Source organism: Plecotus auritus (genome assembly GCF_963455305.1).
Source record: "Plecotus auritus genome assembly, chromosome: 7".
Taxonomy (NCBI): Eukaryota; Metazoa; Chordata; class Mammalia; order Chiroptera; family Vespertilionidae; genus Plecotus; species Plecotus auritus.
Genome location: NC_137774.1, coordinates 125,580,101 through 125,596,455, shown reverse-complemented (window position 1 = coordinate 125,596,455; position 16,355 = coordinate 125,580,101). Strand labels below are relative to the sequence as shown.

Here is a 16,355-nt window from a genome sequence, read left to right as displayed (position 1 = left end):
TATGTGTAGACCTGTTAAGTAGGTACAAGTAAGCTCATACATGTAGGCTTGCATCCATTAGTAATGTAGCAAGTGATCAGTCCAGCTAGTTGCTCTTACTAGGGGCGTACTCAACAGTGAAAAGGCTTCATGTGTCTCATTATCAGGGTGTAAGTTTTAGCACTGACACAAAGCAAGTAGGGACTTTTTCCTGCTAGGTGTAGTTTAAAACAACCTTCCTATCACAACAGTGTGCAAAATATACTTTAAAAAAAAAAAAAAACTAGTTAGTTTAATAGTGTGCTTCCACTCTTCTCACCTGATCTAGCTGAGTCCTATTCCCTCTTCATAGTTCAATTTCACTGTCTCTTCTGGGAAGCCCTTTGACCCATGAAGATACCCTTCTTGTATGTTCCCACAGCATTCTCCCTTTACCCCAATCCCAGCTCTTTTCTGTATGACAAATACCCTTTTGTTTGTTTGTATTCTCCTGCGGCTGGGATGGTATCAAATTCACCAGTGCATTCACAGTATTAGCACAATGCCTGTTAATCATAGATGCTCAACAAATATTTGAACAATGAACACAAGCTCAGAATGCAGTGCTTTAAATAGAACAAGACAGAATTACAGCATAAAATAACCATTCCTTTCAGAAATTAAATGGAAAATATTTTGGAAAAAACAAAATTTCCAAAAAATTACTTTCTTTGGAGTGAATTTGGAGCAATTGTAACTGCATATTTCAAAAATTTAGGCCCTGATGAAAGAAAAGCTATTATCTTATAAGATATATATATATAACATGTTTATATACATACTAGAGGCCTGGTGCATGAAATTCGTGCATGGGGGGGAGGTGTGTCCCTCAGCCCAGCCTGCACCCTCTCCAATCTGGGACACCTCAAGGGATGTCCGACTGCCCGTGGTAGGATCGGGCCAAAACGGGTAGTCGGAAATCCCTCTCACAATCCAAGACTGCTGGCTCCCAACTGCTCGCCTGCCTGCCTTCCTGATTGCCCCTAACCGCTTCTGCCTGCCAGCCTGATCACCCCCTAACCACTCCCCTGCCAGCCTGATTAATGCCTAACTGCTCCCCTGCCAGCCTGTTTGCCCCTAACTGCCCTCCCCTGCAGGCCCGGTTGCCTCCAACTTCCCTCCTCTGCTGGCCTGGTCACCCCTAACTGCCCTCCCCTACAGGCCTGGTCCCCCCCCAACTGCCCTTCCCTGCAGGCCTGGTTGCCCCCAACTTCCCTCCTCTGCTGGCCTGGTCACCCCTAACTGCCATCCCCTGCAGGCTTGATCGCCCACAACTGCCCTCCCTTGCAGGCCTGGTCCCTCCCAACTGCCCTCCCCTGCTGGCCATCTTGTGGCAGCCATCTTGTGTCCACATGGGGGCAGGATCTTTGACCACATGGGGGCAGCCTTCTTGTGTGTTGGCGTGATGGTCAATTTGCATATTACTCTTTTATTAGATAGGATAGAGGCCTGGTGCACGGGTGGGGGCCAGCTGGTTTGCCCTGAAGGGTGTCCTGGATCAGGGTGGGGGTTCCCTTTGGGTGTGGGGCGGCCTGAGCATGGGGCCTGTGGTGGTTTGCAGGCCAGCCACGCCCCCCGGCAACCCAAGCAGAGGCCCTGGTATCTGAGATTTATTTATCTTCTATAATTGAAACTTTGTAGCCTTGAGCAGAGCCAAGCCTCCTGCTCACTCTGTGGCCGCAGCCATTTTTGTTGGGATTTATTTATCGTCTATAATTGAAACTTTGTAGCCTTGAGCAAAGACCAAGGCAGGCCAGGGCTGCGGAAGCTTGGCTTCCTCCATCGCCGGGGGCCACTCAAGCCTCCTGCTCTCTCCAGCTCCGTGGCTGCCACCATTTTTGTTGGGATTTATTTATCTTCTATAATTGAAACTTTGTAGCTTTGAGTGGAGGCCTGGGCCGGCCAGGGTGTGCGGAAAGCTTGGCTTCCTCCATTGCCAGGGAAACCCAAGCCTCCTGCTTGCTTTGTGGCCACAGCCATCTTGGTTGGGTTAATTTGCATACTCGCTCCTGATTGGCTAGTGGGCATGGCTTGTGAGTGTAGCAGAGTGGTGGTTAATTTGCATATTACTCTTTTATTAGATAGGATATAATATATATAATATATGGAGGAAAATCTGGGCTTATAGCAGAAACAGTGCCTTTAGCTACATTGTCTAGATTTATCACCAGTTCCTTAATGAGAAACAATTGAACAGGAAGATCAGAATAGATTCTATGTCTTTTATGATCTGTTGTGCTTAAATACAGTTTTACAGTTCAGTTGTTCTCAACAGTTTGGTAGTATTATAAAGGTCCAGGTTAAAGAATACTTTCGATGTTTTGATGTAGGTAATTCTACTAGACTAATTTACTGTAAAGATTCTCTTGTCCAGAAATGATGCCTGTCATGTGTGAAGCTTTTAACAATTATTATGTTTCTAAATTTTAATCACTAGTCACATTATTCTTGGTGCATATAATTCTAGAGGGTAATTACTATTTAAAATGAACCAGAGACTACCAAAATTATTTTATTACCATAATTTTTGGTATCAAATAATTATAAAAACACAAGCTTCATTAGAACTTGGAAATCTCCTCCAAGTACTGTACTAATATAAGCCTTTGTTAAAAATAGAACATGTTTTATGCTATTAGAAAATGTCAAAATTTTAATAATATAAATTGTAACAGAAGGCTTTCATATTGCCTAATTAGAGCAAAGAAATGTGTTTTGTGGGGGGTTTTTTAAGTAATATTTTTATTCATGAGTACCAACACCCCAAAGAGGCCATAAAGGGTGTGAAAAGCAGATTTCATGGGAGATAAAACAGAATAATCACACTGTATCTCCAGAGTATTTGCATTGGTTTTTACTTGATGCCTATTTTCACTTATTTCTAGTCTTTGGGTGATAATGGGATTTTCCAATTTTATTTCTGTTGAAGGATAACGATTTTAGCTGCATACCTCAAGATTACACCTATTGAAGTTTGTAAAAGCCAGTAAAGACCCCCATGATAAGAAGTCCCTGTGTATAACTTATTAAAAACAAACAAACCAGGTTAACTGAATTTCTTTTGCAAGCTACCATTCTTATCAATAAATACTTCTTGAAAACCTATTGTTACGATTCAGCCCTTGTTAAGGGTTAGAGGTTGGAGGGGCAGGAGGAGGGGTTGCATCCTAGTATCTGAAACCTTGTCTTGCACCAATACAAAAAAAGTGCAAGAAATCTAAGGAGACATGACAAAGTTGGTGACTAAAGCTAACTAATTAAACTCTAGAACTTTTTTGAGCTTCTTATAACCACCATGAACGGTTTTGGTCCACCTTTATTGAGCATGTATCCACTTAAATCCAAGCTTTGTTAATTGGAACAGCCTAATATCTGTTATTGCATAATTGGTTGGTTGACTGATTTTTATTGATGAGGGAGTATTTTCCTAGACTACTACACATACTACCAGTTTGTTGCTTTGCTAATATTTACTTTTAAATAGTGACTGTTCTTGTATACCATCTTAAAATGCTCCCCACAAAACATATATCTGTGTCTCAGTCTCATGCTCTAGCTCTCTGACTCTACTCTCTCCTCCAATCTCACTTTCCCATAGGTAAGTCACTGTAGAAAAAAAATGTTAAAAACATTAAATATGAAATGATACAACCTAAAATTATATGCATTCAATTTTATTTTAAATGTCTGGATAGGAGAGAAATCCAAAAGCAGCCAATAGATTCTACCTATATTACAGAATAGGAATAACAGATGTAAGGTTAGCAAGATGATCAACCTGAAAGACTAGTTAAGGTTCTAAGAATTATGGCATTTATGGCCTAAATATTTGTGAAACTATACTTCAGAGTTCACCAAAAAGACCAAAAAGATCCTTTTAAGTAAAAATAATGGAAAGATTAGAATCCTAATACATGAAGGGGAGAAAGGTAAAAGTTGGTTATAATCCAGATATTAGTAGCATTGAGAATAGTGGAAAAAGGATTCAGGAAAATCAGAAATTCTGACATGCCCCATTATAGAGAGTGCATAAAGCAGAATCAGATGAAAAAATAGGACCAAAAACTGGGGAATTTATCTTAGAAAAGAAAAATGCCATCATAAAAAGCAGAAAAAGTTAAGTAGATTAGAAGTGCAAATTGTAAGAATTGAAAGGGATTCTGAATATTTGCATATACATACATATATAAAATGTTTATTTTAAAAACTGACAGTAAAAAAATGGAAAAGAGGTTCACCTTGGGTCCTCTTTATTGAGTAGAAGTGAGTCTAAGACCACACCTCCCCATGCTTGCTAAGACATTAATGTCAAAACCTAATATTGATATTGAATAAATCACTAAATCTTTGCTAAAGTCTGTAGTGCATAACTAGAAATAATTCTCTAAAGATATGTGGATGAATGTGAATATTCATAATAGTGTGCTGTGAGTACTACTATAAGCACTTTTTCCTTTTTTGCTATTTCAATATCCAGCAGTGTGTAATTATATAATGTCAACCTGTTATGTTTGAAAATAATACCCCCACAGGGGTTGGCTTGTATCACAAGATCTTTGAATATGAATGTGGTTATAAAAATTTTCCTTTTGTAATATCTATGTTGAGGTAATTTATTGCTGTAAGTTGTGATAACAATACTTTATATTTGTTAGTCCTTTCATCCAAGAATTTGGGGAGATGTTAGTAAAAACAGGAGAGCTACAGTTCATTAACTAGAAAACTTAAAGGTGTGGTTCTTTCTCTACTTATTATGGAACATTTTAAATATAAAATTTGGAAAGACTTGTATGCATGCATATAAGCCTCACCAATGGACACAGGCAACAGGGGGGTGAGGGCATGAGTGGGGGGAGGTAAGAGAGGTAATGGGGGAATAAGGACACATATGTAACACCATAGTCAATAAAGAAATTTTTTTTAAAAAAAGATAAAATTTGGGGTGGCCACTTTTCAAATTTTTCTTTGGTAAAAAAGAGGAAGATTGTGCTGATATAAATGTAGAGGCAATTACAGGAAACATACAATTGCATAATAAACTAGAGTATATATATTGAGGAAAACAGATCTAGAGCAAAGGACAGACAAGCAGTTAAAGACTGTTTTGAAGTCTAATAAAAGCATTCTATATTTAAAAATAGAATGACACTAGTGAGCTTATTTTTTATGTTTTCTCAGTAGTATAATTGGACCCATGTTTGTCAAACAGCAGAATATGTCTAGAGTGCTAGGCTAATTCATCATTTGGAACTGAATCTACAACTAGATCATAAGTATAACACATCAAGTTAATCCATGACACATGAGGGCAACCCGTGTTCTGTATAAAGAGTACACAAAAGAAAAGAACCTTTAAAGCCAACAGAAGAAGAATATCATCCAATTTATCAGGAAACAAAAATTACTATACAAAGCTTGGTCAGTATACTGATTTGTAATGCAACTGATAACATTAAAGGATTATAGCATTTTTTCAAAGAAAACATGTGTAAGCCATTTAATAACAACTTGTGTGCATCTCAGTTTAAAATTGATAATAATTCTCTTCTCTTCTCACCTCAATCTAAAATTATATAACCTCATATATCAATGGTTCCATTTTGGTTGTGGTTTTATTTTGTTTTAATAATATATTCAAGTGATAAAAATTTCAGAGTATCAGGGTAGTTCAAAATTGAATTCATGTTTCTTATTCCTTTAATAAATATTTTAAAGAGCCTTAACAAAACCCAGGCACTGAACTAAGGGCTGAGGAGAAAGACATGAGTTAAAGAGATACAGTCCCTAACTTCATAAACCTGACAGTCCAGAGGGTAAGAGAGATCCCCAAAAAGCACTGTGAATGCCAGGAAAAGTAGTACAGGAGCCATGAGAGTATTGAACAGGATGGTAGTGTGGGAGTGCTATGTAGAACAAGCCCTAAAGGATGAGTAGAAGGTAGGACTTAGGTAGGTATAAGGGCAAAAGATTGGGGATGGGAATGGTAAGAAGGGCCCTTCCTGAAAGAGGGACTAGCATATTTAAGGATCCTGAGGCAAGAAATGACATGGCAAATTCAAGATAGGCCAGAAGACTTCAAATGCACAATCAGAACTATGAGGGCAATAGCCATGCTTATTTTTTGGTTCATTAGTATATTATCATAGTGCCTCGCACTCAATAAATATCTATTGGATGAATGTAGCTGAAGGATAGATAACCAGGAGAAGATTAGTACCAAATGATTCTACAGAGGTAAACAAGAACCAGACATGCAGAGCCTCATAGCATAAGAATATTGAATTTTATCCTAAGGACAATGAGAAATCTTTGAAGGTTCTATGCAGGAGACTAGCATATCCAGAACAAAAGTATTTTCCCTATTATCATATTTCTATGATGACAATGAATATAAAATGCACCATCATTTTATATATGACATTAAAAAAAGCAAATGTTATTAATTAACCTATAGATACAAAATTGATGAGACATGTTCTGATATCAGCCAAGTTAAAAATTTTTTTAAAAAGTGTATATTACAGTTAATTAAATATAATATGTGTGGAGAATGGATTAAAAGTGGAAAGACATGGGTACAGAGAAACTAGTTAGAAGGATATTATCATGGCTGCTTCAGTGGCAAAAAAGCCAGAGGCATTGTATGAATGGTGGTATTGTTTACGGAGCTGGAAATCTATATAATAAAAGCCTAAGCGACCATTACAGCAGAATGACCAGAATGACCAATCACTATGATGTGCATTGACCACCAGGGAGCAGATGCTCAATGCAGGAGCTGCCCCCTGGTGGTCAGTGTGCTCCCACAGAAGCCAGGCTCACAGCAGGCAAGCGCAGCAGCAGTGACGGGAACCTCTCCCAGCTCTGCAGCAGCGCTAAGGAGCAGCAAGCAGGTAGACAGTAAAGAGTGAGGGGTCCCGGACTGCAAGAGGGCGCAGGCCGGGCTGAGGGACCCCACCCAGTGCATGAAATTTGTGCACTGGGCCTCTAGTATTATTATGAAAGCCCTGAAGAGAAATCCAGACTAGAGATATAAATTTGTGATTCATCAGCATAAGATAGTGAATGAAGTCATGAGAGCAAAAGAGATTTCTCTTACCTCTAGGGCAGCAGTTTTAACCAGGGACAATGACTCCAGCTGCATTGCTGAGGTTGAATTGCAGATGGCCATCATGGGAGAGACTGAAATGAATCAAAAGCTTCTTGGCCCAGATGGTGTGGCTCAGCAGTTGAACCTCAACCTATGAACCAGGAGGTCACAGTTCAATTCCCGGTCATGGCACATGCCTGGGTTGAGATCCCACAGATATTGCAGAGGTAAAAGCCCAGGACTTAGTGAATAAATTGTCTGGGGGAAGGGGGTGGCTATGAAAGAGTAATTATTCATAGAATCTGGAGCTCAAGCTCTACAGGTAGACAGACTTGAATTCCTGTGTTGGCTCCAGTGGCTACTGGCTGAGAGATCTTGGACTTGACACTTAACAACCCTGAGTCTTGGTTTTCTCATCAGTAAATTGAGGATAATATTTAGCTTCTAAAAATGCTTTAGAAATTAAATAACATACAAAAATATTTAGAACAGTGTTTGGCATGTGGAAAATAGTAGTTATTTTTATTATCTGTTTTGGTATGGGACAATTTCTTCCAATGTTCATAACTGTATTTATTTATTTTTTCATTCTTATATCAAACTAGAGGCCCAGTGCATGAATTCATGCATGGGTGGGGTCCCTTGGCCTGGCCAGCAATTGGGGCTGATTAGGGCCGGCTGGCCAGGGGGAGGGACTGTGGGAGGTTGGCCAGCCATGGGAGGTTGGCTGTGGAAGCACACTGACCACCAGTCATCTGGTTGCAATGGTCACTTAGGCTTTTATATATATAGATATTTATTAGACCCAGTTATGTGGGAGATATTGGTAACCAACTGATTCTATCATATTTCTGCATCTCTTATTCTAATCATCTGAGTAGTAACTAGGTGCTAGTCCTCAATTTTTTTTCTATGTTCCCTGTGGTCTTTCATGTCTCACCTTCCATTCTGGGCTGAAGGATCAGCAAGCCTTCTCATGCATATCAGCACAGGGTCATAGGAGCTTTCTTCTTAACAGACGAAATCAAAGGAAATGAGGAAGACAGATATGAGGCAAGGTATGGAGGACCCACATTTGAACCAAAAACTCATTTTTTTTTTTTTGCAGAACTTGCATATTAAAAGAGAAAAGTAATTTCTACATCAAAAAGAGTCAATTCCTCAAATTGATTTAAATTTCCTTTTCTGCTATACTTGGGGGGTGTGGATTAAATCATTAATTTGTGATTCTCTTTTTCTAACATTTGTAATTTAATCCTTACTCTTATATTCTTCCCTCAGGGACTTATTCCTCTTTGATACTATTTTGTTATCATTAAAAGGCTTAGACAGTGGATAGAGCATCGGCCTGCGGACTCAAAGGTCCCAGGTTCAATTCCGGTCAAGGGCATGTACCTTGGTTGCAGGCACATCCCCAATAGGGGGTGTGCAGGAGGCAGCTGATCGATGTTTCTCTCTCATCAATGTTTCTAACTCTCTCTCCCTCTCCCTTCTTCTCTGTAAAAAATCAATAAAATATATACTTTTTTAAAAAGGCTTAGAAACAAAGTCATTTTGAAACTATGTATAGCATCTATATAAAAAGGCAGCTACCATAATGACCATAACGACCTAACAACCGGTAGCTATGACACCCACTGTGGCCAGCGAACCAGCCTGATCGGGGGTGGGGCCAACGGCCAACCTCATGGCCCCTCCCCTCTGCTGGCCTGCCCCTGATCAGACTCTCCCACCCCGATCAAGAGTGTGGGCCTGCCCTAACCAATTTGGCTCAATGGATAGAGCCTCAACCTGTGGGCTGAAGGGTCCCAGGTTTGGTTCTGGTCAAGGGCATATAGCTTGGTTTTGGGCACATCCCCAGTAGGGAATGTGCAGGAGGCAGCTGATCGATGTTTCTTTCTCATTGATGTTTCTAACTCTCTATCTCTCTCCCCTCCTCTCCGTAAAAAATCAATAAAATATATTTAAAAAAAAAAAAAAAAGATCGTGGCCCTGCTGGCCAAACACCCCCTCCCTTTCCCCCTAGCCATCCGCGCCCCCATCAGCCCATCTCACTACAATAGGTCTTCAGCCCCTCCACCCCAATAGGGGGTGGGGCTTGGTGGCCAACCTCCTGCAGCCCCTCGCCCTGGCCGCCCCATACCTGATCACACTCCCCACCCCAATAGGGGGCGGGGCTGGCCAGCCAACCTCCTGCAGCCCTTCCCTCCAGCCAGCCACACCCCTGATGGGTCCCCAACACCCTAATCAGCCCACAGCCCCTCCTCCTGGCCAGCCCCACTTCTGATCACCACCCCACCTCAATAGGGAGCGGGGCTGGCTGGCCAATCTCCTGCAGCCCCTTCCCCCACCCAGCTCCACCCCAGATCAGCCCCCCAACCCTGATCAGGGGCAGGGCCAGCTGGCCAACCACCCATGGCCCCTCCCCAAAGCCACTGGCCCCCAATCGGCACCCCCCATCTGCCCCATTCGGGGGCAGGCCAGCCAGCTCACTGCCCACAGCCCCTCCCCATGGCTGGCCCCACCCCCACTCAGCCCCCCAACCCCAATCAGGGTCAAGGCCGGCCGGCCAATTGCCTGCGGCCCCTTCCCCCAGCCAGCCCAGCCCTGATCAGGGGCCCTGATCATGCCCTGATCCAGGCAGGCCAGACAGCCAACCTCCTGCCATTTCCTCCTCCTGACAGGCCCAGCCCTGATCCGTCCTGATTGGGGCCGGACCGGCAGGACTCCACCTGTGCACAAATTCATACACTGGGCCTCTAGTGTGTGTGTGTGTGTGTGTGTGTGTGTGTGTGTGTGTGTGTATGCCTAATATGCAAAGTGTCCCCTCGGGAGTTCAACCCAGAGACCAGGAGTTCGATCCCTCGCTATGATATGCTCTGACCACCAAGGGGCAGTGCAGAACAGAAGAAGGCCATGGCTGGCAGCCAGCAGCTGGCAGCTGCTAGGGACCCTACCTGTGCATGAATTTCGTGCACTGGGCCTCTAGTTCTTAACACTTTTATTGTTCTCTACTTGGCTTTAACACCAATTTTTAAATTCTTACCCAGAGTTGCCTGTTGGAAACTGCCCATGCTACAGAAGAGGTCATCACAATTTATAACAGACCTAGATATGTATTATTTAGTGGTTTCTAGATTCCTCTTTGCTTACTTGTTTTAGAAAATTCTTCAATCTGCTCCTATCTTCTAACTGGTCACTTATTCAGCCAGGATTTGACTATTTTGAAACTATTCCCTTTTACTTATTTGATTTTTATCTTCTTCTATTTTGTGTATGCCAGTAGGATATCAGGGAGAATATCCTAAATGTCACTATTCTAGTTGAAAAAAGACTCCTGTATCAGAGCTTCCTGTTGTGTCTTGCTCATTGCAGACCACCCAGGATCTCATGTGAAAATGGAGATCTTTGATCAGTTCCTTCACTAACGAACACACACTACAGAATTAAAACCAACATTATATTTCCTGTATTTAGAGAATCCTTTATTGAGCATATTTTTATGTAACTTTAGCATGGCATTTCTTTGTTAACTGTGAAAGTTTGTAATTTAGTTGGGAGAGAGAGAACACCATAGAATGATTCCGAGACCACCAAAAATAAAAAATAAAAATAAAGTCCAAATTTGAAGAACAAGACTGAATATACAAATCAAAAGAGATGCAGAGCAATAAGACTTTCTGATCTATTAGGATGAAGTAGAAATATTTAAAATACATGAAAAACTGTTAGGCATTTAACAACAACAAAACTAATTTTGATTCTTATAGAACAGGCAATAATAAACAGGCAATTGAAACTTAGAGAACAAAGAAATAGTTTGAGAACCAATTTATTCTCAATGCAAACAATATTCTGCAACATCAGATGCTTCTACATTGGTTTCAGTTCTCTGATTATCTGGATATTTTTCCTGACAAATGTTTAGTTGATATAACTGCCCTACCTCTTGAAAATAAGAAGGAAGTACAGACAAAGAGGTTTTGCCTAACAGTGGGTGACAACTTCAAAAGGGAAATATGTTTCTTTATACCTCTCAGGGAACAAAAGTGTTTGGAAGTGAGGACAGTCCAACATAATTTCATTTCCGCCTGTGAAATTGTCCCATAGACAAGGCCCTCTACCTTCTTTAGAGGAAATATAAAAGAAAAGCTGGTACAATTTTAATTTGGAGATTACTTACAGAAATTTTCCAAACATTATATGTTCCATTCATTACAAAATGTATAAACTGACTTTTTAAAAATATCTTTATTATTTCACAGAGACCTTACTGGTTTCCCATAAGAAAGGGTAAATTATTAATTGTGTGGTTATGTGGGACAATTTTTACCAAGGTTCCAAGGGTCAAAGAGAGGACGCAAAAGAAAGTTGTGGAATAGCTCAACAGGAAACAGAATAAAAAAATCTTAGAAATGTTCAGGCTTTAAGCAAAAATTAACAGAAATGTTAAATAAGAAACTATATTCTTTATGGAAAAAAAATATTGGAGAGAATAATCTTGACTTAGAGAAAAGACTCAATTGGAGAATAATTTCTCCAGAGTGTAGTTTTAGTCATTTCAAGCACAAAATAAAAAAACACAAGGAGAAATTGATTAGTAAAATCACATTAGATTTTGAAATTTTATAATTTATTACAATATAATAATATATGAATTTATTACTAAATAAAGAAGATGAAGGCATATTGCAAAACTTCTTATTTCATGAATCACTTGGTTTTGAAAAGGATTGCATTTCTTCATATTTGTGAATAAAACTTGAAACTTCAAAATTAAAAAAAAAACTGCCACATTCCAAAATAAGAACTTTGACAATAGGCTGGGTTTAAATTATAATTTTGTCATTTACTATGTTATATATATAAATCCCTGCTGTGGAAATTTGTGGTGATGTATATGAAGCACCTAAAACTTCCTGTTAAGCATGGAGGATTAAATACACTTGTTCTCTGGTCCTTCCACAAAGCTCTAGATTAAAAACAGAACAAGAAAGGGGGAAAAAAATAAGCCTTTAAGCACAAATTCACAAGGACAACAAAAATGGAAGTAAAAAACATAGGAGACAAGACAATCTTACAAGTTGAAAAGCACATGGATGAAAGGTGAGTGTCTTAACATATCAGAGAAAGTGGAAACCTAAGTCTACGATCTAATTGTGTCATAGAGCCTGGAAAGTCTCAAGAACTGGCAACACCAAGTACTTCCGAAGTTAGGTGTGGAGTTGGAAATGAAAACAAAACTATAGGCAAATCTCTCTTCTCCATCTGTGCTGAAGACTAAAGTGTACTCTCTGGAGAAGATGAATCAGGGAAGTGCGGGATTCAGGGACAGAAGTTATAGCTGAAGGCATAGGTGAGTAACAAGTTGAAAACAGGGGTACTGAGTGAAAGTTGACATTTGGAACAACCTTTATGCTCAAACCCAGCCCTTATCTGGCTCTCAGAACACCAATATCTATACTTGCCTCATACCCCACGTCATAAGATCAAAGGTTCTTCTCTGAATAAAGTCCAGGGGAAGAGACAAAGACATGGAAATGAGAAAGAAGTTAAAAATTAGCCCTGGCTGGTTTGACTCAGTGGCTGGGGCGTCGGCCTGCGGACTGAAGGGTCCCAGGTTTGATTCCGGCCAAGGGCATGTACTTTGGTTGCAGGCACATCCCCAGCGGGAGGTGTGCAGGAGGCAGCTGATAGATGTTTCTCTCTCATCGATGTTTCTAACTATCTCTGTCCCTTCCTCTCTGTAAAAAATCAATAAAATATCTTTTTTTAAAAATTAAGTGATCCATTCAGAAAGCCTAATATCAAAGTATCAGGAATTGCAGAAAGAAAAAAGACAAAAAGAAAAATAAAAGGACATAAATTATTACAGAACTAAAACTAAAAAAAATGTTTTAAGTCCTGAAAAGCATGAGTTTTCAAACTAAAAGTTGTATAAGAACAGTTCTTTTAGACATTGGAAACAATGAAGGCAGTCAGGACTTGAAGAGCCAAGATCATAGAGAAAAGGGAAGCATACTGAGGTAAACCTTACATTCACTGATGCTTTTCCCTCAGAGCATTTGTTAATTTGCATTGTGGGGCACTGAACAAACTGAACAAAAAGGTTTGTCTAGAGCAGTGGTTCTCAAACTTTCTAATGCCGCGACCCTTTAATACAGTTCCTCATGTTGTGGTGACCCTCAACCATAAAATTATTTTCATTGCTACTTCATAACTGTAATTTTGCTACTGTTAATGAATCGTAATGTTAAGTATCTGTGTCGTGACCCACAGGTTGAGAACTGCTAGCAGGGTTGCCTAAGACCATCGGAAAACACAGATATTTACATTACGATTCATTAACAGTAGCAAAATTACAGTTATGAAGTAGCAACGAAAATAATTTTATGGTTGGGGGTCACCACAACATGAGAAACTGTATTAAAGGGTCGCGGCATTAGAAAAGTTGAGAACCACTGGTCTAGAGTTTGCATCAGTTTCAGTGGTCTGGGAGACCCAAATTCAAGATGAGGGATATGTGGCTCCCAAAATTTGAGGATCCATTATCCTAAAGAAAAGGGGACCACTGGTAGAAGTAAACCTGATATTCTTGGAACTTTTTTTTTATCAAGGCATTTGCAGATTCTTAAATTGTGCAGGCTTGGAAGCCAAGAAACTAAGCAGAAATCTGCAGTTAGAAGCTAAAAGTGAAGCAGAGTCTTGAATTGACCACAGTGTCAAGAAGACAAAAATTGAAGTTCAAAACCTGCCAAGAATAAGAAGTTTTGATAAACAACTCCAGAGTTTTAGTGGAGATTCCCCGAAAGGAAATATTCTAGGAATAAGAACAAACTGGAAAAAATTACTGCAAGTGTACCAAAGTGACCCATCCTTCCTCTAACTGCCTGCCAGAGAAAAGAAAATTCTCTCTAGATAAAGAAAAAAATCATCAAGAGCATCTATACATTTTAATTTACTATATCCAGCATTAAGTCAAAATCATCCACTATGGGCTTTGCCGCAGGCTCTGTCACGTTGGGACCTGTAGGTTACCAGAAATCATAAGGGGGACACCAGGAGACCCAAAAAAACTAAAAATGGATTCTGTGGACTTTGAGGATGTAAGTGTGAAATTCACCCTAGGGGAGTGGGCTTTACTGGATTCTTCACAGAAGAAACTCTACAGAGATGTGATGAGGGAAACATTCAGGAACTTGGCCTCAGTAGGAGAAATATGCAAAGACCATGACATTGAAGATCAATATGAAAATCATGGGACAAATTTAAGCATTCATATAGTAAAGAGACCGGGTAAAAGTAAACAAGGTAGTCAATATGGAGAAAACTTCAGCCAAATTCCAAATCATAATCAGAAAAGGAAAACTTCTTCTGGACTAAAACTATGTGAAAGCAGTGTGTGGGGGGTCTTCATGAATCATTCATTCTATAGTAGGCATATGAGATCTCACACTGCACCCAAACCATATGAGTATCAGGAATATGAAGAAAAGCCATATAAATGTAAGGAATGTGGGAAAGCTTTCAAGTACCACCAGTCCTTTCAAAGGTATGAAATGATTCACACTGGAGTGAAGCTCTATATATGTAAGCACTGTGGTAAAGCTTTCAGTTGTCTCAGTTATTGTCGAACTCATGAAATATCTCACACAGGAGAGAAACTGTATAAATGTAAGCAATGTGGTAAGCTTTCATTTGTCCCAGTTACTTCAGAAAACATGAAAGAACACATACTGGAGAGAAACCATATGAATGTAAGCAATGTGGTAAAGCCTTCAGCTGCTTTACATCCTTTCAAAGCCATGAAAGGAGACACAGTGGAGAAAAGCCCTATGAATGTAAAAAATCTGGCAAAGCCTTCAGTGGTCCAAGTTATTTTTGAAAACATGAACTAAGTCATACTGGAGAGAAACTCTATGAATGTAAGGAATGTGGGAAGTCCTTCAGTTGTCGAAGATACTTTCAAAAACATGAAAGAAATCATACGGAAGAGAAACCCTATGAGTGTAAGAAGTGTGGGAAAGCTTTGAGTTCTCTTACCAACTTTCGAAGACACATGATGAAGCACACCGGAGATGGGCCTTACAAATGTAAGGAGTGTGGAAAGGTTTTTGATTGTCCAAATTGCTTTCTTTTTTTTTTTTTTTAATGAATCTTTATTGTTCAGATTATTACAATTGTTCGTCTTTTGTCTTTTTCCCCTCTTAGCTCCCCTCCACCCGGTTCCCACCTCACCCTCTCCCCCCCCCCCACTGTCCTCATCCATAGGTGTACACTTTTTGTCCAGTCTCTTCCCACACCCTCCACACCTCTTTCCCCCCGAGAATTGTCAGTCCACTCCCTTTCTATGCCCCTGATTCTATTATATTCATCAGTTTATTGTGTTCATCAGATTTTTTATTCACTTGATTTTTAGATTCACTTGTTGATAGACATGTATTTGTTATTCATAATTTTTATCTTTACTTTTTTCTTCTTCTTCCTCTTCTTAAAGAATACCTTTCAGCATTTCATATAATACTGATTTGGTGGTGATGAACTCCTTTAGCTTTTTCTTATCTGTGAAGCTCTTTATCTGACCTTCAATTCTGAATGATAGCTTTGCTGGGTAGAGTCATCTTGGTTGTAGTTTCTTGCTATTCATCACTTTGAATATTTCTTGCCACTCCCATCTGGCCTGCATAGTTTCTATTGAGAAATCAGCTGATAATCTTATGGGTGCTCCCTTGTAGGTAACTAACTGTTTTTCTCTTGCTGCTTTTAATATTCTCTCTTTGTCTTTTGCTCTTGGCATTTTAATTATGATGTGTCTTGGTGTGGTCCTCTTTGGATTCCTTTTGTTTGGGGTTCTCTGCACTTCCTGGACTTGTAAGTCTATTTCTTTCACCAGGTGGGGGAAGTTTTCGGTCACTATTTCTTCAAATAGGTTTTCAGTATCTTGTTCTCTCTCTTCTTCTGGCACCCCCATAATTTGGATGTTGGTACGCTTGAAGTTGTCCCAGAGGCTCCTTACACTATCTTCAAATTTTTGGATTCTTTTTTCTTTTTGCTTTTCCAGTTGAGTGTTTTTTGCTTCTTTGTATTTCAACTCTTTGACTTAATTCTTGAGATCCTCCAGTCTGCTGTTAGGTCTCTGTATAATATTTTTTATTTCAGTCAGTGTATGCTTAATTTCTAGTTGATCCTTTTTCATATCCTCGAGGTCTCGCTAAATTTATCGGCCTTTTCTAGGAAATTCTTGAAA

At 39.8% G+C, this 16,355-nt stretch overlaps 1 protein-coding gene across 6 annotated transcripts in view; it reads right to left on the bottom strand.

Annotated features, from left to right (window-relative positions):
* The window catches only part of CETN3 (centrin 3), a gene marked incomplete at its 5' end in the record, with an annotated part of 246,600 nt that overhangs the window by 163,493 nt on the left and 66,752 nt on the right, over nucleotides 1-16,355 (bottom strand). Inside the window, 2 exons of one of the 6 annotated variants that reach the window (XR_013961302.1) lie at nucleotides 7,118-7,259; nucleotides 8,049-8,118. The exons of the other annotated variants lie outside the window; for them this stretch is intronic. The remainder of the gene's footprint in view (nucleotides 1-7,117; nucleotides 7,260-8,048; nucleotides 8,119-16,355) is intronic. 6 annotated transcript variants of the gene reach the window in all.